The sequence below is a fragment of the Melospiza melodia genome, chromosome 1 (genome assembly GCF_035770615.1).
Source record: "Melospiza melodia melodia isolate bMelMel2 chromosome 1, bMelMel2.pri, whole genome shotgun sequence".
NCBI classification, from domain to species: Eukaryota; Metazoa; Chordata; class Aves; order Passeriformes; family Passerellidae; genus Melospiza; species Melospiza melodia.
In genome coordinates, this window is record NC_086194.1 from 13,762,223 (window position 1) to 13,786,559 (window position 24,337).

General features: G+C 39.0%; 1 long non-coding RNA gene across 7 annotated transcripts; it reads right to left on the reverse strand.

Moving 5' to 3' along the window:
• Positions 1-3,607: 3,607 nt before the first annotated feature.
• On the reverse strand, positions 3,608-24,337 carry LOC134414127 (uncharacterized). 7 transcript variants are annotated; one of them, XR_010026671.1, is made up of 5 exons: positions 17,841-24,337; positions 16,888-16,963; positions 13,686-14,012; positions 11,068-11,453; positions 9,057-9,154 (listed from the first exon to the last, which is right to left on the reverse strand). It is a non-coding gene; the product is annotated as an uncharacterized LOC134414127 (long non-coding RNA). The 7 variants fall into 7 exon arrangements; XR_010026677.1 differs by having other exon boundaries at positions 10,397-11,453; XR_010026676.1 differs by adding an exon at positions 17,339-17,417 and having other exon boundaries at positions 9,057-11,453.

Consider the following 24,337-nt stretch of genomic DNA (forward strand, 5'->3'; position numbering starts at 1 on the left):
ATTATGAGAACATATTTTTGGCCTGGCCTATACCACAAAATATGAGTAGGATTAAGTGCAGTCAAAGTAGCTGACAAGATGCTGGAGCAGAAGAGAACCTTCCCACAGAGATGAGAAAGTTGGGGTCAGCACTGGATTAGCTGACACAAACTGCATCTCGTGTTCCAGGGGTTTAATCACTCCACTTAAACCTATCAGCATGCAAAAGTGGCAACAGAAAAAACTATAAACTCTTTGTCATAGCTGGCTTTGGCAACTAAGTGACAAAGAATGACTCAGTAATATTTCTTCTTTCTTTCCCATGTATGAAGCTTTTAGAGAGCACTCCTCCCTTCTTATTCATTTACATCTAGATAAGAATTTGTGTAGTCAGAATTGTTACAGTTGTAACAGTTTGGTGGTAAGATATGTTAAATAAGCTATTTTTTCAATGTAGGAGCCCAGGGACTTGTACACCTACAGCCACAAAGGATAGGGATCCACTCCTCCTGAAACCAACACTGGTTTATCAAGTTCTCCAACAGACATAGTAAACACTGAAGTGAAAAAGAACTGATCTAACTCAAAATTATAAGAGTCATAGAAGATTTTGTTCTTTTTCTTAAAGACCGCATGCACTAAAACACTGAGAAATTTTAAATTCCTTTACATTTGATGAGGCGAGGGAAGCTGTTGTTAGGTACAGGATTTTTTAGATCTACATTTTCCTTCAGGTCCTCACATGCTCTTGCATAAACATTTCCTGGCTCAAGATTGTGTTTGCTCACACCAAAGTTCTTCCACAGACGCTTTTACTTCCTGCTGCAAGGAAGGGGGAGGGAAGGCAGCGTGCAGTGCAGCACCATTTATCCTCTGCAGACAAGGCTTGATTTAGAAAAGGACCAGTCACAACTTGCTGGGAACAAGAAGCCAAATAAATTATTTTACTGTTTGATTATCCACATCATTCAAAACCTGTGTCAGAGGCAATTGGCTTGCTTCCTGTCATGTTGGGACCTGGGTTGCACAACAAGCTTGTCTCACAGAGAAATGTGAGGTTTCTGGAATTGAAGGCTCCTGCAACTGTTAGTTTTCAAAAATTTTGTCTTGGACGGAGCACCTTAACTCCTCCCTGTTCTCTAGCACAGCAGCTAAAATGGAGCCATCCTGCTGGAGCCTGTACAGCCAGCAGCCTCCCTAGGGATCCCCCACACCCTTCCCCTCACATTAACGAGCAGCTAACTAACAAAGTAAATGGAAATAAATTAGCAACAAACTTATTCTGATAGATGTCAAGGAAGAAAAGAATTCCAAAGAGGAATTTAAACAGGGGAAAAAGATACATGAGCTTAGCAGTTCATTGTAAGAAAGAGTGCTTGTGTAAGACACCACACTAAAAAAATAAAAGTTCTTATACAAAAGGCAAAAGACTTGTTAAAAAAAAAAAAAAGGTAAGTCTCAAGGGTAGCACCACTAATGGAACTGTGAGGAGGGATGAAAAATGTCAGCATTATTTCTGGCTCAGGAAGTCCCAAAATCATGATTCAGTAGAAGGTAGGAGAGTACACCAAGAAGGGATCATTATGTGCTTGACATTTTCTTATACTCTACCCCAGGCTGCTGTCAGAAACAGGATACCCAGCTAGACAGATGTTTAGTCTGATCCTGCATGGCTGTTCCTCCTTTGTGATAGTAGTAAGACATAAATGTGGATAGGAAGAAAGTTATGTGCAACTCAGGGATCACATGAAACTTGGAGTTGATGCAAGCACAGCAGCTGACAGTGCAAAGATTCAAACCAAGATGTGTCAGCTCTGGGCAGATTCTGATCACAATGGCCTTTCCCCCTGGGAGAAGTTCGTACTATCCAAAAATCCTTCTCATAGATTTCAGGATTAGTCTAAGGGCATCTTTGGAGTCAAATCATCTCCCCTATCCTCCTCTGGTCTTTCAATTACATATTTCATTCTTAAAAAAAAAGTTTATCTTTCTGTAAATTATTAGCTGGCATCATGCTGTTCCAATGTGGACATTTTCTGCATTGCTTTCTTTAGGTCTCTGCAAGAAAACAAGTCTTTCCAATGACACCAGTCTCTCTGATACACAAGTCAAAACTTACTCTCAAAGTACAGCATTCATTTTCCTGCCATCAAGTATTTGGGAACTAAAGCAGATATGCAGAGAAATTCTGCAACATAGTGACAATGCCACGATGTCAACCATCATTTCTAAGTTGCACACAGATGGCCCAAACCATCGCAGTTCAAATACAGCTGGAACAACTCCTAGTCAGGAAGAGTTTTACTTCTTTCTTTACTATAGACTGGAGTGAAATAGACTGGAGTGAAATAAGTAACAACAGTCACAAGAAATTTTCTTTCAGCACAGCCATCAGAAAGACTACCTGTTCTTGCTCCTGGTCATTTTAATTCATGCTCTTTCAGGCAAGTTTGCTAAAGAAACTGTATCTAGAAAATGTTATACAACAATTGCAGCAAGTAGCCTATAGAGCAGCTTATTTGCTGTGACAAATTGCACAGAGCATGCTGCACACCAATACTCCATATACTCTTCTGGGTCACTGAATTGATTCTGGTTCAAATTCCTGACAAACCATTTCATCTGTGAAGACATTCAAGGACCAGCACTATTTTCTTTTAGCTCTAGCTCAGTCTAGCCTTTACTCTAGGAGCTAGGGTGGCCTGCAAGGCAATACACAGCATGGATACAAGCCCATCCAGACATCTCTTGGGTGAATATCTAGCTACTAAAATGTTATGTAAAAGGGAGCTGCTCCATTTTTCTGGCAGCAGCAGCTGCTGTCACTGCATTTCGGGAGGAGATGAAGCTGTTCAAGGATATTGTGTGCTCTGGGAACAGATCAGCTGTCCCAGGTAATTCTGATCCCATAGCATCTTCTTCCTGCATCCCGGTCAAGCTGCCAGAGCAGGGAACAAGCTCTGCTCCCATGGAGCTGGTTTGGACCTTGGCTGCACCCACCATGGAACAGGAAAGCTGCTCATGGGATTTAGGTGTCACCTGGGCTGAACTGCAGTTAAGGAGGCACCCTTAGAGTCACCATTTTGGACTTAAAGAGCTTATTATTCCAAATCTCAGGTTAAAAAAGGCATGTTCAGTGGTTTCTCTCAGCAGTATCACACACTCCACAAATATATTGTTCAGCTGACGTAGAAAATTACTTACTGGTTGTGTGCACCATAGCCTGATCCCCAAGATGATTCTTCAGGATAGGTAGATAATATGTGAAATAATTAGAATGGAATGATTTTCACTGTGGAGGCAATCCTCTCATTTCACTTCAGCCATCTTTTAAAACCAGCATCTCTTTCATAATGGGGAGGTGATTTGGTGACAGTACCAGGTTAAGCAACAGCTTCAACAAGGTCGGAGCCAACACTTAAAAATATTCATGAACAAAGTTTAAAACAGGTGGGGCAACTGGCCAGAAAGCAATATTTTATCTCTGTTCTTATAACAGATGAAGAAATATAGACAGGTAGCTTAAATTAGAGAGCAAGATCCATGTGTTTATATTATAATAATCAATGTTACCTTGCACCAGAAGAAATAATACACATGCAGAAGGATTTCTTTAAAGATAATGCACTTTAATTACACTGGTATACATTTAGTTAACAGGTATAAACTTTCTCTGTTTTGGGACTCTTGCAGACTGCAGACTTGCACAACAAGCCAGGTACACCAGATTAGATTCACACTATATTAAGAAAAAGAGAAGTTTTCAGAACAGCAATAGAGTTGTTTAATTTACCTTACTCTACACTCTCTATCAGAGTAACACAAGCTCTTATTACTACATAAAAAATATACATGTGCCTATGTAAAGAGAAATACAGAGATGAATATTCTGTTATTACAAAAAGGGTAAAGATTTTAATCAATAATATATTAAGGAGTGCTTATAATTTCTATCATAATGCACATCCCAGTCATAACTTACAACAAATGGAAAATCACAATTAATCTGCTACCTCTCTAAATAATATTTCAGTGACTTTGGTTTAAGAGCTTTTAGATCAATTGTCCCTCATGATTGAATCTGTGTTTCAAAAGGAAAAACTTTATGAGGTTGGCAGTGGGGAGGTGACTTCCACTAAACCTGTAATCCTTGACAGTGGCACTGAGCAGCAACATTTTATTGCTCTCTGATACCAGATGAGAAATCACTTTCTAATTAAATGGGAAAGTAGCATGTATATGAGGTAACAGACAGCTTCTGAGTAGGGAAGTAATACCATTTTCTCATTTTTCAGGGTAGGTCTGCCCTGCTTCTTTAAAAGAAGACACAAAATTATGACCTTGGAAAGATTTGCTATGTATGGCATATAGAAACTGTTATTCCCAAGACACCACATCTCCTAAGTGTTTCAAAAAACATGCACAGAAGAATGAACAAAACAGACAGGTGACAACAATGGCATCAGCAAAATACCTTATGCCTCACTCAAGTATTTTATATTCAAGGCACAAGTTACAACTCATAAATTTCATTAAATCTACCTAATTTATACCAGAATCCATTGCCTCTTTGTATTTCAAGGGAATAGAAATACACGAGAGATTGTGGACAAAAGTGATATTTCTTGTAGGAATAAAATCCAAACAGAAAAAGAGAGAGATTTAGGCTTAATCTTTCTTATTATTTGATAAAAAAGCATTTTCTGAGTAAAGGTACAAGTTATTTATGGTTTTGATCACTCCAGTACACTGTTCCATACCTCAGAGTAGAAAATGTTTCAAATATTTAACAAATCAGGGCTAATTATACAGAATAATTGAATCCTTAATATAAAGCTTGAGAGACTTTATTCTTCTAACATTACTTGCTGCTGATGTGAATACCATGAGAAGAGATAAAACCACAGACCTGTTAATACAAAGAAGACAGTTGAAAATTACTTTCAGTTTTGAGAAAAACACTAGGCTCTGAATATAAGTTTAATAATTAAAGTTTGATTCCCTTTTTTCCCCCCAAAAAAAGTTATTTTAATTACTGCTTTTTTATGCCAAGTGTCTGCTTAACTTAGGAGAAGAAATGACTTTATTTGAAGCATTGCCTACTAGAAATAAGAGTTACTCAAGGGCAGTGTTTTATTGATAAAGCTTTTTTCTTAATAATCATCATATGTCATAACATTTCACAGGATTCATGAGGTTCATATTTTTTCAAAGGCAGAAACAACTGGAAGTTCTGATCTGAAGCTAACAAAATACCCTGAAGCATTGTCAAAAGTTGGAGTCATTTTTGCATTTTAAACCCTAGATATAGTAAAAGTCAGGTCTTCATAAAAGTAGGAGAGGTTATTTGTTACCATAAGAGCCACCGTTTTTAAACTGTTATGAGTATTTGCATACATTTACATGCACTGAAAGCACAGCCATTCAGAACAAACAAGGTTCATTATGAAGACAAACATGCTGAGTATGACTGACTGACAATCCACACAATGGCTGATTTAAACTTTACATTCACCAACCATTTTTCTGAGCAGGAGGAGGAACAGCTAAGGATGCCTTGCATCCCTTCAGCCGCTTTTTATTTTTGATAAACCCTGGGGTTGCCTCTGTTAAGGTGAGAGAACACACTAAGCCCATTCAGCCTGCTGGAAACCCCTGCTATGGTCTCTGACTTCTAGCAGGCAAGCTTAAATGAATCTCTCTCAAGTAGTGGAATAGGTAGGAAAACTGGTTTATCAAAACACATACACAGTTCCCTTAAACAGTTCAACTTTAAGGCATGTCTGCATGCATTCCTACTGCCTGTGACAATAGTAACACTTCCTTTCAGCCTAATAGGTCCTGAGCCCCATCCTTTGTCTGCTGATTAACTGCTCTATTCATTGACCAGACCACTAATTGCATGCTCCTTATAGTTACCCTACATTACTGTAAGAATTAATGAGACACAATTACAGCTCCCAGAAATCTCAGGCCTAGCCAACTGCAAAGCACTCCAACTGAATAAGAACTCCCCAAGAATAAAGAGAAAAATTCAGCCCATTGTTCACAGGAAGCAGAATGTTTTTTGTTAAAAAATTGTATTTATTTGAAGCTGTTTCATAATTAGGCCCTGGAGAAAAAAAAAAAAAAAAAAAAAGGAAAAAAAAAAGGGGAGAATAGAGAAAGAACTTGGGAACCAGCATTCAGTGAGAAATCACAGCGGATGCAGAGACGAGCACACAGTTCAGATACGAAGAGAAAAACACATAAGGAAGGAGTGCATTAAAAATGAGTGCTATGAACACTACAATCATCTATAACCAATCAGCTGTAGCTGTTTCAACAGAGCATGTCCCACTGTATGAGAATTTCCACTAATGCAACCTTCTATTTGACAGCTTCAATCTTGAACAACTTAAAATAAGCATATGGGAGCTTCTGCAGTCATGTCTCTGAGACAGAAGAGGAATTTAATTTCCCACTCTCAGAATTTAATATGCATTAGAAGTCAGTGTCATTAGCCATGAAAGTCAAAATGAAGGACAGAAAATGAGTTTTTTGAAAATCACCCATATTGAAAACTGCACTCACATTTAATCTGTGTAATCAACAGCCACAGCTATTCAAAGTCTTAGTGACTACAATCACTACCTATTAGCCTGTAAGTAGTTCAAAAGCTATTATTCTCACTTGAACAATTTCCCAATACACAAGAGACTGCATTAAGTTAATGAAGTTAATATGCAAAGTCAATATTCTTTGTTATGAAGTCATCTTATTCCATTGGTTCCTCTTCAACTTCTTTTCACCATATAAATTCGATTTAAATTACATGTATAGTTTGACAAAGCCACTGATACTTAAAATAGAGGTTGAAATGCAGCACTGTACTTTATAGCCCTAGTAACCATTTTCCAGGGTACAATTTGTAGCAGCCACTGAGACCCCAAACTAAGCATGTCAGACTGGCACTGCTACATTCCAGAATCAACATCTTTGGGCAGAGACAACATTTTTTGTACGTCTCTACAGGAATTCTCAATAATTGCACCTAACTGCAGTAATAGTTTAAATTCATGGGAAATGGATGTTCTTCTGATATTATCACTCACTGATATCACAGCAGAACTCTTTCCTGCATGAAGCAGACAGTTACCACCATGTGGTGCTGAATCCCAAGCAGGAAACAAGGCACAAATATGGATCAGAGACCTTTGTGTTCAGTGTATAATAAGTCCAATATCCCTGTCATAGAACAGCAATCATTAACTCGGGGATCTTTTGTTAAATGGCCCCTGTGGTTGGACTGGTAACAGCAGGGATCGAATTTGCAATCCTCAAGACTAGATTCATCTGTCAGGGAGACTGCAGACCTGCAGATTCATGCATTTCCAAAGTGAGTCTCTAGGACTTGACATGAAAATACCAATTTCAATTAACCTTGGCTGATTAATCAACCTCAGTGCACAGGCACAGAGCTTACATTTGCAGATCTAACCCTGGCAGTATTATTTGAAATGGGCATTCCTCATGTCTTGAAAAAACCTTTGAGGAAAAAAGAAACCTTTGTCTCAAATAAAACATCACCTAGCTTGTTCAAGCTGTTCCTGTTTCAAGCCCAAAAATAGAACAAGTCTGAATTCCTGCAGAGTATGATGTGAAATTATTTCTACTAGTGCAAATAATGTATTCTGGTATCTGGTCCAGCCTTCACTTCAGATGTTATGAAGTAACTTCACCAATACAAAATATCTACACACTGGAGGTTAGCCGCAATTTCTAGTTGAGTTGTCTCTCCATAAAGAAAAAGGAGTCCTTCCTGCAACAAACATTATGAGCCCACACTTTAGGGCATCAATTCTAAGGTAGAATTTCTAAATGAACAATTATTTTACAGGAAGAGCATGGTAAGAGACAAGGGTAGGTTTCAAGTCATAACCTGAGCTCACTCAAACCATTTCTACTCCCCTGTTCCACTACCAATTTCTTTAGAACTACTTGTTACTTATGGTAGGGCATGTAGCACTAGCAAAGGACAATCATGATCCACCAAGTGTTCCCACATGCTTATTTATGCTAGAACTGATTCACTTAAGGAAAATTCCACTTTTGTACTTCTCATCCCTTAGTTTGTATGCTGCACATCAAAAGCTTCACTACTAGGGAGCTCCTTTCTCTCCTTTTCATTGTTATATCTTGTTGTCATTATATCTCAAGGGTTCCATATTGCTAGAGTTTCACGCCTCCTTGATGTTTCTCATAGGCAGCTCCTCCAGGCACTGACTCTTCCTCGTCCTCACAGCAGGCACCTGACTCCAGTTCTCCCTCAACCAACCAATCCACTCTTTTATAACACTCTTCTTATTGGCTACAGCTATGGCCTGTTAAAATCATGCCTGTCCAAACCACTAATAATTAACCCAGCTGCAACTCTTTAGGTGGTAAGACTACATTCTATACTACCTTTATTTACTTTTGTTCTATCACCTTACAATATCTACCGCCTGCCCTCTTTTTCCTGAAAGTAGTTCAGCTAAGCAATGGTTTTGTCAGTACCATCTCCTAAGTGTGGCCCAAAGGTATCCCCAAGACTAGAACATCAACAGGACAGATGCCAAAAATGAACATTCAGGCATTGTCAGGAACTTGCAGGTGTAAGACAAGCCTGAAGGCAGCAGATGAACAGAAGACAGTGACACTGCTCTTAGAGCTGCTCTGGAGGTCATCCTTGGGAGCAAGGTAAGCACAAGCTATAATGTATCATCTCTGTGTGCAGTGATAAACTAGCACACAAGTCCCTGCAGGATGAGGCTTACAGCTGGTTTACACTAGAAAAGTTAATATAGAAATTACACTAACAAGACTCTTCTTCTCGAGCAATCCACACCTATCCCTCAAGAGAAGTAAAATGTAAAAGAATTCCTTATGCAGCTTCTGCACTGGGGTTTTTGCTGGTATAGCTATGTCAGCAAAAAAATTCATATCCCTCCCTGACAGGCCTCCTTGAGAACACTTTCAAGTGCAAACCAGGTGTCAGTATTTCTGTTATGACAGAAAAAGACTTCTACACTAGTCATGAGCTGAATACTTGCCCTTTCATGACCTGGAGAAGTCCTTGCTTCCAAGGAGGTCAAATCCCATGATCATGTTTTCCACCAGCAGAATCTCTCATGACCATAGCACTGGTATGGTACTGTATTAACACATATAGAGTAGAAGAAAATGTATCAGTAGCCAACCATTTATATTCTGCATGTCCATGTAAAAATTATCTATTTACACTACATTAATGTCACAAAAAATCCTGTGAATAGGAAGCACCAACAGTTCTATTTTAAAAAATTGCTGTGACTTTGAGATTTAGTCTAAAAATTGTTTGAAAACTACTAATCTCTGGATATTTCAGTTGGTTATATTTGGCACTCAGAAATACTTGGATAATTCTAAGAGATTCTATAGATCGAATTCCCAGATGAATCCCAGATCATGGAAGAAGCCAACCAAGTACAAACATCTTTCATTTTTATCAGCCTCGTTAGGTAGAAAGTTAACAATATTGGTTTGAAAGCATTTGGATAGCTTTAAAGAAAAGACAATTAAACATATAAATCTATTACATGGCAAGAACTCCAGAGCTGAAGAGATGATTGGAAGAAGATATGTTGCCACAGGCCATATTGCAGAGGGTCCCTCAAGGATCACCAGCCTGTTCCTAACATAATTTACCATATTCTGTCCATCTCCAGTTCAGTCACTCTCCGATCCTATGAGATGGTTTATGGAATATGTTTTGGCTGATAGAGCTGACAGAGCAACAAAAAGCCCTTTGAGAGCACCCCTCACTGGGGTGGAATGCACAGGCCATGGTCTACCTGGAGTGCTCCTCAGTACAAACTAAGATGCTCTGTGATAAAGTCAGCATGAATAAAACAAAGTGTTTATAACTACTTACACATGCAACACTCATAGCCATCAATTAGCCAAACAGCATGAATCCCTGAGCCACAAGAAACAGTCAATCACATTAATTTCTTTAATTAATTAATTCATGTTACTTTATTGGCCAGAAAGAAGGAAAACATTTCAGGAATGCAAAGGAATCTGCAATATCTAAGCACTTAAATCCCTACCCAAACTACATCCTACTCCTAAAACTAAGATAAAGCTTAGCATGGGAAGAAAGTGTTATGTTGATTTATGCCCTGGTTTACTATTGCTGGTTTCAGAAGAGCAAACAGCAGAGCAGAGAGTAGTTCCTATGACAAAAACATTAGGCTGGTACAAGGTTCTGCATCCTTGAACTACCTGTAACACACACCCCCACCATGCCCTTTTTGGCACTCAAATGAAGTAGAATTTGGCTAACATGCAACTTGAATATGGGTTGGTTGTTATCATTACATTGCAAGAGTTCTATATTGCAAGAGTTCCATACCTCCTTGATGCTTCTTGTAGGCATCTCCTCCAGGCACTGACTCTTCCGTGTCCTCACAGCAGCCAACTGACACCAGTCCCTACCAATCCACTCTTTCATAACACTCTTCTTATTGGCTACAGCTGTGGCCTGTAAAAATCAGGCCTGCTCCTAATCTTTAATAATTGGCTCAGCTGCAACTCTTTAGGGAGTAAGATTACTTTTTATACTACCTTTATTTACTTATATTCTATCCTCCTACAGTTGGTCAAAAAGTAGATTGGACAAAATCATCAAATCCCTGTCAATTTTGAGCCCTAATGATTCCTTTTATAGCATCTTTACAAGGTGCTCTAAAAATACCAGCAGTCCTATGGCTCACACCTGCCATGGTAAGAGGGAAGCCAGTCACTGGAAATTAAGTGTGTTTATTATGTAGAGAAATTGTAAGATTGGAAAGAGCTGAAGAGGAACAGAGATCCCAGAGAAATACAGGATAAGATTAGCAAGAAACAGCTCCCAAAACAGAAACATAATTAAGCATCCAAACTGCCAAAGAGAGAAACATGTATGAAAGAATGCAGGGATGTGTGGGGAGTTAGGAGGCTATATTACAACTAAGATTTATACATGGAGAATTACAAGGTATTTAGGTTGCTGAATTCTATTTAAGAACATAAAGTCCCACTCACTTCTACAGGAACTAGGCACCTCCACATCTCAGCCAGGTGGGGTTCAGGGACCGTTCCCACGGGGTCTGTGTCTCTCATGGTTCTGTCTCACTGGTCAGGCAGCCACAAGAACATTGTGAAGAAACTCTTGATGCACCAGTGACTCAGAACAAAACTCTCACTCTACCATAAATACATTTCATGTCCCACACGTAGGACCATTTAATGACACTCAGTAAAAAGATTCAGTTGTCTGGGGGAAGGGAAGCTACAGGCAGTTGCTTATTCTGAACTTATGCACAGGTCCAGAAATTTCCTCTGTAAAGCTGCCAGCCCTTCTCCACACACAATTATCATGTGCCATTTGTGTCACTGTAGAACCTGTAAGTCCAGGCTATGGATCAGTCCTACACAGATGAAAAGAAATAAAGGACATGCTTACACACCTGATGTGAGTCATGCAACCCAAACAGTATCCATAACATAATTTTTAAAAATTTTATTCCCTTAAAGTTAATTAATACATCCATAGTAGAATTATCATTAAAACATTCTTCATACTACATTTGAACAGGTTCAGAAAGGAAAAATATTAATTGAACCACAAGGAGAAATACAGATTATTACATAAACTCTGCGTAGACAGGAGAAACACCTTCTTTGAAAGCAATGGAGTTTTTTACACAGCTAGATAAAATGTATTCCATGAAAATGACTTACAAAAACTGAACACATGGGAACCACTTCAGTAACTACAGTCTTGGAGGGCTTTCTGTTACAAACACAAGAATATGTTTGGATATCATTTATAACACATACTCCCTGGCAATAAATTACCCTTCCACTCAAAAACCTTGTATAATGGTACTTCACTGCTACCACACAAAAAATCAGAATAACTTCAGAGAGAGCAACAAAGGAAATTTGCATCTGACACTAATATCTTCATAGGATAAAGTATATTTTAATGAAGATATTGTCAGCAATACATGTGTTTATGCTTCTTTTTTCCCTTCACACTTGGATTTTATTTCATTTATGTCATAATCTACCTTGCAAGTTTAAGAAATGCATCATTTATTCATGACCTCTACTTTTTCAGAACCTCTCAGTTACACAGAAGACCAGGCTAAAGAAAAATCAAGTGGTTTGTCTGATAACAGTTAGTGTCAAAACAAACTGTGTATGTTGAATTTCTGTTAGCTGAAGTCATAATTTAAAAAAACCTAACTCAAAAACCAGTGCTTGCTTTACCTTTTTCCAGAATAAACTCTCATAATTAAGCTTTCTACTTTTCCAAGTAGCTGACTATGTATTCCTGCACAGCAGGAGGTTTTCTCCACAGACATATTGACTTGGACAATAAACAAAGCAAAAATCCCTGACTGGAATTTACAGCTAAATTTAACTATGCATATTGTTAATAAAATTTGCATATTGTCTTTCAACATTAAGAAAAAATAAAAGTGGAAATTCAATGAATTTGGGCACTGCACTGCTTTGCAAGGAAAAAAAATGAGATTTAAGTTGTAATTTCCATATTTATTGAGGCTGTACGTCAAAAGAAATCTGTGTAAAAAAATCCTGGTGCTGCCTTGATGAGATTTGAAAGATGACAGCATATTAATAGCAAAGGAACTTCTCCTTAGCAAAGATGGCTTAAATAATACCTATAAAACACTGATGAAGTGCCACATAATTTTAGAAAACATTTTCAGCATCTCTTATTTCTCTGTCCTTCAACCACAAAATAAGTAAATGCAGTTACCACGTTTTGAAGAAACGTCACCCATCCCTTCCCCTCAGTGTCAACTTTCCCATGAAACATTAACAGATCAGTCAGCACTGACTTCTTACAATTAAAGCTGTGAAAGGAAACTTTAACTGATACTTTTACATTGATTTTTTTTATCACAACACTGCACCACCACTGGGCCTCCAAAGCCATGAACTATCAGTAGCAAATATCCAGCTTCTATTTTTAATTATTTTGTATTTTTTCACAGCATCCTGGACATGTGGATGTGTTAGGAATTTAATTTAAAGGAATTAAGGTTTGTAGTTCCTTTAAAACTAAGTTACTTTACCTGGATCTGTCTAGCCACAAAAAGTAGACAATGAAATGCAGTTCTGCCAGCATAAAACCTTTTAGATAAGCAAAAAAACTTTCCCACTAAAGAGAGAAGATCATACTCCTTTGAGGTACTTTTCCAGTACAAAAGCTGGATGTATTCCAGGGATTATGCTGTTGGTTGGATGGTTTGGGTTTGTTTTGTTGGGTTTTTTTTTTTTTTTCTTTTTTTTTTTTTATAACTGAAACTGTGAATTTTTAACAGTATAGCTCTCATTAAATTATGAAAAAACGTTCACATTGCCACAGCATGTACTTTATGGCTTTTAATACTTGCACTTGCACTGGGCAGGATTTCAAGGACACCTTTAACCTTTGCTTAACCCTTCAGAGCTTGGCTGCTCCTCAGCTGGAGGAGGGAGAGGGCAAAAGCGAGGAACTCGGTCATCACTGAAGGCATTGCCCGCAGCTGACCGTGCAAATGAGCGGCCCAGTCACTCCTTTCTCAGCTTCCAGGTGAAACAAACAACCATTAACACCCCGGGGAGATGCACACATCAGCTCTCACCTCTCAGAGCACTTCTAGCACACACTGCAGGCCTGGCAGGAGATCCCTGAATCCTCTCCTGAGTTCTTCCTTCGAGTACAGCCACAAGGCTTTTCTTTCCTAACCAACGAGCCGAGCTGGGGGAGAAGTGCACCCCAAGCACCTCTAGCACCCAGCCTGTGGCTATAAACAGCTTCACATCAGCACAGGGTCTCACCGAGGCTCTGTGAAACAGTGCGGCACCTTCCAGAGCATCCTCTTGTGAGATCCACGTGTTGCAACATCACTTAGGGGTTTTTTTGCAAAATGCTGCATTCGGATATGAGGAAGTGCAGGAGTAATTTTATTCTGCAAATATGCAATAAAAACTAGGTCAATAACCTCAGTGACACATAGGAAGTCTGTGCATTCTGCATTTCCAGCCACAGGAAACCAAAAACCTACAGGAAGATATGACTTTCAGTGAGGTCACCCATGAAAAGCTGAGAGCTCATGGGACGTGTTCATGACATTGAGGTTGGCAGAAGTCAAGGATCACAATTCCCCAAATACAAATTGCTGAGCAGGAACCCAAGCCAGCAGTTAAACACTGCAGAATCAGGCACTGAAATTAAGGAGTTAAAGATTAATTCACTCCCAGACTGTGAGTACATGGTCACCTCATGGGGCCATCACCAGGAAGACAAGAGATCTTCTTAGAAGAACTGGCTCTACCAGAGGCTAATTAACAGATATGCTGACTGTAAATAAAAGCAGGAGGTGGTAAACAGAAAAGAATAGAAAGTTTGATGGGGCTCCCAACAGATGCTGTGTGTCAATAAACGTCAGCTGAAACTTAGATGCTGCTTTGTGCTCTCTTAAGGAAATCATTATAATCACATTATTCTGTAACACAGTCTAGCCTAAGCTCCATGCCTCATCCTAGAGAGGATATTTTTGATCGACTAGACATTTGTTAATTACAAAACCAAGCACCTCGAAGCTATTTCGTTTTACATACAGAATGAAGCAGCTTATTCAAAATTGAAAATTATTACATTCACATTTACTACCCATAAAGTTAACAACACCCATAAAGCTAACAACTATTTCTTATATCCCAAACTAAATTAGTGGCTCTTGTAAAAATATTATTTGCTTCAAAAATGCTAGTTAAATAGCACAAACATGTCTACAAAACAGACAAGAGATTGATATATACAATTACAATTAAGCTGTCTAAGCATAGAAACACTTTTTCAGTTTATCCTCACAATTTCCTAAGTCTGTAGATGTATGCCTTAACTCTGGGGTTTGATATTTGATTCTTTATATATATTTTACTACAACCTTCACTGTCTATTTGCTCTCACTATTTCACAAATTTTCTGCCAATGAAGTACTCTCCATAAGGAAAACAGTTTTAATAGTACTGAACACTTAAAAGATGGTGATATTCATTGTCCATTCTCTACCCCACACCTCCAAAAGTTAACTCCCATTAGAAAACAGTTTTGTTTTCCTGTCTCCCATTTAACCACCTGATTTGACAAACCTTTTCTCAAGCAAACAGACATTTTCAAGTAACCAGCATCACAGGAGGACAGATTATTTTTTATGAGAAAGTTTACATGAGGTAATCTTCTCTTTTCCTTGAAGTTAAAGTAATTAGTACCTAGTACTGAAATGAAAGAAATTTAATAGTGTCAGTCCAATTACCTGTGAACACATGTTTATTTTGCACCCAATTACTCCCCTCAATTCTTCAATTTCAAGAGTGGACAGATTTTGCAACTCTATTTGCTTCGCAGTTCTTGACATTAACATAAAAATTCTGATTAAGCCATACAAATTATGTGAGAGAAGTTGCACTATTCTGCCATTCTTGACACACTATAGACAGGATTACAATATCTTCTTTCACTTCACAGAATTTCTAAATTAATTTTAATAGCATTTACATATTTTTTACTGCTTTTTTTGGGGAAAGCATGAACATTTTTGTTTTCTTTTTTCAACTCATGAATTCTAATGCACTAAAATTTCTTCCTTTTGCAATGATTCTTTGGATTAATGCTAATTGACTGTGGAGCACTATGCTTCAGAAAGTGTTTAGATTCCACACATGACCAGCTGGCACCATATGAGCTCACTCTTATGCTTCAATATTGTGCTTTCCTTTCTCTGTTGTCCTTCCTGCCACACTTTGGGTTGATGAATCTATTTCTCAACAATACTCAAACTCTTTCTTCCTTCTAAATGTTGTCTGGCTATTGTATTTTCTTACAAATATTTATTTTAAATAGTTCTAAAATAATAAAAGGGAACTTTGAGTACTGACAAGGTACTATAATAAATTTGTGCTGACAGAAATCTGAATAAAAAGTGTCTGCCATGTCAGGAAAAGAAATAAAAGAGGTCCCACCTATTTTGGCCAATATAACACCCAGGTAAATTTAAGCACACGGGAGTAAAACTAAATATATCTATTTTCAGGAAATCATAAAAATTCTGAAGAGTTTATTAAAAATATAGAAAAGAAACCCCTGCTGTTTTACCAAGAGTATTCTCATTTACAGATTTTACCATTAATATCTGTGAAGACTTTAACAGCAAAGTATTACTTAGCAGTCATGAACTAAGTTAAACTACCATGGAAACAAAGTTAAGAATATCTGGAAAGATATTTCTGTGAAGCTGTTAGAATACAAAACAAGCAATAAAGAATAAAAATCAACTTTTGCTCAAGAAATGCCGCATGTTGCCAGTTGGTGGTAGCTTCTGGCTACAAACTGCATTCTGACACTGAGCTAATGACAGAATATAACTCATGCTGAAACTAATGCAGATCATACTAACAATGTTCCTCCCTGATTTTTAATATCTGCTTTGTTTTCTCTTCTTGTCATAATACAATGTCCAATGGATTTTGCAGGATTCTTTCACTAATGTTGCACCCACCAACTTTGGAAGAACACAAAAAAGGTTCACGGTTGTATTTGAGACATAGTTGTTGCATATTTTTACCTCTACAAAAAGCAACAAAGAAGAAATGAAGCTGCAAAACCTACTTAAAAAAAATAAATCAACAGAGTGCTTGACTCCAGAATCACAATCTATTCAGACAAAATTCTCTATTCCTATGCTCATATATTTAGTGATTTGCTTGTACTTTTCTTGGTGAAAAATAAAATAATCTTCGATAAATTTTGCTGAAATCCAGATGGCCAAAGCCCACACTTACTCATTTGTCAGTGTACTTCTCCTCATCCAAGGATAGCTATGACAATTCAGATCAAAGGTCCACTTAGGTCAGTATCCTGCTTCCAAAAGCAGACATAAGTCAGAGTGAAGAGAAGAGAGCGTGAGCAAAGAAATCAAACACATTTTTCCCAGAATAACTCTCTAGCATTTCAACCATATTCCAGTCTCAAGAATTCCTGAGACTGATTAGTGATTTATCTATTTATTTTGCCCAATGGACCTTCTCTTTCACTTATCCGATTATCCCTTGAAATTATATAAACTTTTGTATCCACAACGTGCCAAAGCAAGGCTACCCTGGGCAAAGAACTAGGAGCTGCATTGTAGTGATAACTGTTTTGTGCACAGTCAGTACACAGCACTCACATTTTCTTAGTAAAACACAAAATTTAAAAAATAAATAAATAAAAAAAGGAGCAAGATTGACGCACCCCTTGAAAGAAACTGAGTTTGCACATACTCGAGTGAGTGGAGTCCAGTGGGAATTAGCATTCTGAACACAGTAAAATGCTGCAATAGCAAGAGTTATAACAAGGTTGAATACAGCTTGAAAAGCAGGCAGATGTCATGAGTGAAAAAACAGACACCCTAAGAAAAGCAGCCAAAAACCTCTGTAAGCCTCCCTCAGTCCAACAACCAAATTCTGATCCAAGGAGGTTAAATATAGGGCTGCTTGAAAATTTTCCACTGCATCTATTTTTGATGGGAAATGAGGCTTTCAGCTAAACACTTTCTGGTTGGATTGTTTGGGGGTTTTTGGCATGTCTAAATATGTGCTTCTGCAAGTATACTTTCCTTACCAAAAAGCCAAACTTATCAACAAAAATATTTTGATTGAAAACACAGTATGTTAGCAAGAAATGCTAGTGTAGCATTTCATTGTATCTCCAGCTTATCTGCTTTATGCGGCAGATCTCTATCAACCAGACTTACCATTTAAATGAGAATTCTGAGGACAGATCATTTTGAGGGATTCCCCATCCCTTCAGGGAGGAAGATCATGGCACAATGTCAAAGGTGGAAGGCAGCCTCAGCCTTGCAGAGCAGGGCCAGCAGGCATCCAGGCTGTAATGTCACAGGAGGACTACAGTAACACATTTCAAATGCACAAGTTTTTGTTTCCAGACAAAGTCTTCCAAAGTCCTCTGAGTTCTGTCAAAGCATGTTGTGTTTCCTGGAAAATTAAGACAAAAAAGAAACAGAAAAAGATTTTTATTTTTTTATCAAAAATTCATGCAGGAAATTTCATGGGTCAAGAAAGGTCTTTCTTTCTCACTAACCTGCAGATTCAAAGATATCACCTGGACCCACCCACCCACAAATCAGAAACAAATTAAACAGCAGTAAAATGGTTCTAGTTTTCCATCACAGTTCTGTGAGCAGGACTGTTCAAAAGCCAAGGAGCTAAACCCAAACAAAAACAGAGCTGAATGGTGTGATAACTTCATGTATGAGCCCTAACGTATAAAAGACCAACCAGCCTACCTTACAAAAGCAAAGGATGAAGATAAGATTCATACAATGGCTACACTTACTGAGTAAGAAATCTATAATACAAAAATATGTATAGCAAAATTAACAAAGTGGCAAGAAAATAAGACACTCCAGTTATTATTCCCTTCCAGGGTTCTCTTTTCAGTAAAGTAAACCAGAAGGAATAAATCCAATAAGACTAATACAATAAAAAGCATCAGCTATCCCTACACGGCTATTATCATCCCTTTTCTTGGAACCCCACAATCCCCTGGAAGAACTGAAAGCCTTTCATCCAAAACCAAGCCCTGACCAGACCAAGACAGAGAAACACCCAACTAATACTACCAGGAAAAATGTTACAACTAAATTTCTAGTATTTCTCTCCCCTTGTGGCTGCTTCCTGACATACAATTGCATCCCCTCACCCCAACTGCAAAATAAATGTATAAAGAAAATAAATAAAAAACAAGAAATCAATCAAGACTGCACTTTCTGTAACACTGTTGTGAACCTACAAAAGACAACTGCAGAAAATCTCATGCCAGTGGGGTACTTCTTTCTTTCCCCTCACCATACACAGAGAGGATTATTCCTCTATGGACTATTCCTGCCATCATTATGCCAACTCAGAATCAAGAAAATTCAAAGGAACTGGCAAAGAAATATCCTTATTTTAGAACTCAGGGAGTAAAATGAAAGGAAGGACATTTTGCTATTACAGTGAAATTCCTTTCAACACCTTGCTTTTCAATCACACCGTTCTTTCACTAAAATAAAAATAGAGAAAGGTTTTTAGCAGTTTCTCCTGAGACCAGGCACCTGAAAGCTCCCTATAAGCAGTTCCAAACACTGCCTAATGCTCATTCCCTACAAAGTGTTAACATCTCTGACTGTCTAATGTTATAAAGTGAAAAGTACTAACACAATTTGTCATTCTCAAGGCAAATTTATTAATCAAAATTAGTACAAGCCCAAGCTTGCTGTCCTTACTCATATTTGGAATAACCAGCCACTGTTGTCCCAGCAAAACCAATACAGTGAAAAATTAGTCAGGGTCTAACTATAGAAATAAAAAAAATGTTTAGGATAAATGAAATGCAAAGAATAAATATTCAAAAGTAGTGATGAAAGATACGTCTGTTATTTCAATTTTATCTCCTGGATAAAATGTGATTTTGTCATTCAGTATTTTAAAAATTACTACTGGGCATCCATCAAAAATTGGGATTGGAAACAGTGAAACTTAAAAAAATGTCTACTTCAAACATATGCAAAACATTATTCCCTTAACTTACAGTTTCACTGACCTCCAAGGTGCAAAATATAGTATCAGAATTGATGACCAACTTCACATTGTTCAAGGATTTAATGACATGTTTCTCTTCAAATCAATCATACAAAGTTTTGCTTTCTTATATCTGGTTTTTATTCTTTTGCATGCCTTTCAAAACAAAGCATCATTTTTCCATCAGTTCACTTCTTACTCATAAGCACACCACCTCTTTAGTTTCTCATGTAATTTACACACAGCATGTGAGAGGTATATGTGCAAGCTAATGTCTCCGTGCAGTTTATGCAGAAGTTCTTGGCTCAAGGAGGACTACACTGCTTGATCTTGTCCCTGCACCAACCTTCTCCCACCAGGCTGGGTGAGCTGGCACAGAGCTGCACACAGGCTGGGCAGGGTTTCCTGCCAGGAGTGCCCCCACAGCTGTGTGAGTGTGGCAGCTGAGCCACCCCAAACGTGACTAACCCCTCATGAGAGACACCCTGCACTCCCCATCCCCTCTGCTGGGGCCCTTCCTTTCACCCTGTCAGAACCAACACTCAGAGTTAAATGTGCTATTCACTCATCTCCTACCACCCAAGCATGGACTGAGCAACAAAGTCAAGGAGGTCAAGTTAATGATGGAGTCCCTTAATTCCCCCAAAGCTGTGACATCAAAGTCCAGGTACCTGCGGGTCATGCCATCTTAAGGCCAGGTGGGAGTTGGAATTTGGAAGCTGCCCATCCCAGAGGGCCACATCCCAGACAGGCAAGGCAGGGGGCAATGGAACAGCAGTGGGTATTTACCAGAAGATTTGCAGGGGTTTGTACACAAGTCATTAAAAGTGAGGTCTCCAAAACTGAAGACCAAATGGACTTCCCAGCCCATGCTGGGAGTAGTGATGGTGAATGTGCCATTCCAGCATGTATGAGCACTAATTACATTTTGGTGGAGCATGGACACAGAACCACAAACATAACTGCAGGAGTCACTGGTGTGCCAGAGGCCTGGACATGCTTCCACTTTGAGAAGAGAATGGCGCATGTTTATTCTCAGAGTGGGGCAAGTTTATACTCTCATATTAACCCCCAGAAACCAGACTGGTGGTTAATACCTTACCAACCTGAATGCACATAACCATCCTGAGATTCAGGAGTGCATTTACATACTAATGTTCTAGCAGTAGCCCAAGAGTAAATTCATGGTTACCTGGGTGATCAGAGGAAGACAGCACTACTCACTCTGTCCTTACAACCTCACATACATTATGGTCAGCAATTCAACTGTATGGAGTTTGTGTTGTTCTCCAAATAGAGACAATGACAATGGAGCAACAGACAGCTGACATCCAGTGACAGTGGATCAACAGACTGTTTAATTCAGTGCAATTTGTCTTCACAAGTCCTGTGATTTATCATGTGTGAAACACCACACCATGAGGTATTACAATCGGCAGCACAGGTGGATTATAAATGCAGCTTGCTAACTAGTGGTGGGAAAAGAAAAATACAGCATTTTAGAAAAAAACCTCAAGAACACTGATTTTCCTTCACAATCTTTATAATCTGTATTTTTTTGTATTCCTTCCTCCTGCATTGTTTCACTAATGAGAATGGAAGCAATATACAATTACACTGAGAGTGCCAATACTTTGCAGCCCAATCACCAACTGCACAGTGTGGGAGAGCAGGGCTAAAGCCCTTCAATAGGAGCTCATCTTATACTGCCCTCATGCTAAACTGTTCCCAAAGTCCTTACACTCATTCTGCAGCTCATACTCCTTCTCTAGTGCAGCCCATGCACTCAAAGCAGCCTCAGGAAGAAATTTAAACATGGTCAGCAGAAAATCCTCCAGCCACATTCAGGGCCACAACTCGCAGCTTCAGTGTCAGAGCAATACTCAGACCACAGCAGTGATCAAACCCTTTGTGATCATCCTTTATGACAAAGCAATAACAAAGTACTCTTCCAGAAGTTTCTCCTCTTCCTCCTCTGTCACCTGCTCACTGCACTCCAGGAGTAGCTGTGGCAGCACATTGTAGTCAGCCAATTTTCTGGTTTCCTGAAGTCTCTCTTGTATCTCACTGAACAACAGCAGCACCACCATGGTACTGTGCCCATCCCCAATCAGATCTGACATGCCTGAAGAAATGCAAGCAGAACATTGTTCTTGCCTACAAAAAGTTCTCATGAATCACAATAAAGTACAGGCTGACTCAGAAGATGTATGAATGCCATTTATTTATTTATTTTTATAAATGGAAAAATATTGGACTGTAAGACAGATGCACACTGTATTCTTCTATCTCTATTTCTCTTCAGCTTTCACAGCACTGGATTTTTGCTCATAATTTGTGCTTTTCGGACTTGCAGAAGTACAAACCAGGCAATTCCTTGGTTGTGCCATCATGTTGCTCAGTTCTGGACCACATGTGGCATGTGAGAGAAAAGGATTGACTGGGGGGGGGGAAGGGAAACAGTCTCTCTTAATTTTAATTGGAACTTTTTAAGGGAAATCTGAACATAGTTAGATGCAACAACTCTACCTCACTGTGTTTACTAAACGGCCTGTAAAAATACTCTTTCTTCCAGCTCCTATTTATCCTGTCCTCACAAAGTTCCAGTTTGCAGTTTCATGGTGTTGTTCAATGTATTGTCCATGCAAAATCCCCCATGTCTTGCAGCTAACCAGCATTTGCTTAGACAGTCTCTGCACAAAGCTCTGTGGCCTGTGATAGGAAGGAGATCAGCCCAGCCAGCCCTTCTGGGTTTAATCCATGAAATTACTGCCTTCAGTCAAGGCTTCATTCTAACAAGATTATTTGAACAATTTCCATGGACCAAGTTCTTCTTTTCAAACACTTTTATAAAAGCACCATTCAGTGACCTATCCAGTGCAGACAATGCCACACTAAAATTTACTGGAGAACATTCAGTGGGAATTAAAAAGCAATTTTTCTTCAATCTTATAAACTAAACGTCTCTATTTTTACATAAACAAAATAGCATGTTAAAACCAAGATTTCATGCGGCATTTTTACTTCCAGTTAAAAAAAAAAAAGGCAAATTTACTTATTTTGAACTAAAATGTCCTGTGGTTACCATTACCTGGGATCCATATAATCCCAAATGCAAAGCCTCAGATACACAGAAAAATGAAGCTTATGTTAGAGGGGCCAGTACCAAACCGAATTATTTGACTAAAAGAGGGTGAGTATCTGTGGCAGCAAAGACCTGTAGTGACAAAGACCAGTCGGAAAGTGACTAGATTTGACAACAAGTCAAATCTGTAACTTTGTAAAAAGTTATAATATCTGTAACATCCTTGCCAGCTTCATATTTTTGCAGGATTTGATGACTGGACATCTGTTTTGAAATCCCAGGGGGAAAAAGTGCTCTAAAGTATTCTGCATTGCTATAGCAAAGTTCTGCTTTTCAGAAAAAGCAGCTGCTGAATTTTCTGGAATAAACACACAAACCATTTTAAAGACTTGACCCTTGATTCCTTCATCACAGAACTTCTAGGGACTTCAGGGAAGTCTCCAAGTATGAGGAACACACAATGGGCTCTGATTCCACAGTGTTGAGCTAACCAAGCTGCTTTTCAGTCACATAAAGCAAAGCAGCCTCCTCACAGCTGTGCTGTTTTATATACCTGAAAGACAATTTTGAAAATTATCATGGTCTTACTGGGGAATTTGGATATGCAGTCATTACTAAATTACCATAAAGTTCCATATTACCAATTCTGTCATTACTGAACAGCTTCAAGACACACAGTATCTTTGTGCTTCATCTCTTCTCGCTGTAAGAAAACAAGAGCACATGAATGACAGCCAAAATGAAGCCAAATGTACTGTTGAGAAACTTAGTATTCTCTTATTTCTAGGAGAGTTACAGTGTAATTCTAAACTGCAGCATTCAGCATGTCTCCTGAGCTTCCTCGCTGAAATACAGCAATGGAAATTTTACAGCATCTGTGTTGCTTTTGGAAGCCATCACCTCACATCTGCTGTCTCTGTAGTGTAAAGTTTAAGTTCAGCATAAAAAGGTACTTTGTAAGAGGCAAGAGGAATCCTGACAGAGCGGTAATTTACAGACTCGCCCGGCTCCCCCGACTAGACTCACTCAGTTTTACATTCTGTAGGGATTTTTAAATAAGGTGCGCTTCAAGCAGCCACCACACAAAAAAAAAGTCACTTCTTAAAATGGAGCATCGCATCCAAGACTGGAGACTTTTTAAACCTCTATCCTCACTGAGTCCTGTGCCAGACGTTTTCTTCACCGGGCATTGTTCGATCCCCTAAGACTTTTCTCAATGGCGTTAACTAAATTAGCGCTAAAATAACCACCTGCTACTTTTGGGAAAGTTCTGATTGCGGTCACAACCATCACCGCGCGGGTAACAGCGGGACCGACCGCCCAGTCCGAGCAGGCGGAGGAGCGCGGCCTCGGCCCCCGGGAGCTTCCCAGCCCGAGAGACCGGGGCGGGCGCGGGGTCGGGAGCGGCGCTCGGTCAATTGCAAATCAATTGTGGTCACACAGCGGGCGCGTTTATCGCCCCATCATCGCCCATTTCCTCCTAACGGGGTAATCCGCGCGTTCGCTCACACGGCGACAGCAGCCTGTTGGCTCAGCCAACAACCCGGGGATTGTTCCTTGTTTGGCCTCACGCGTTCCATTTCC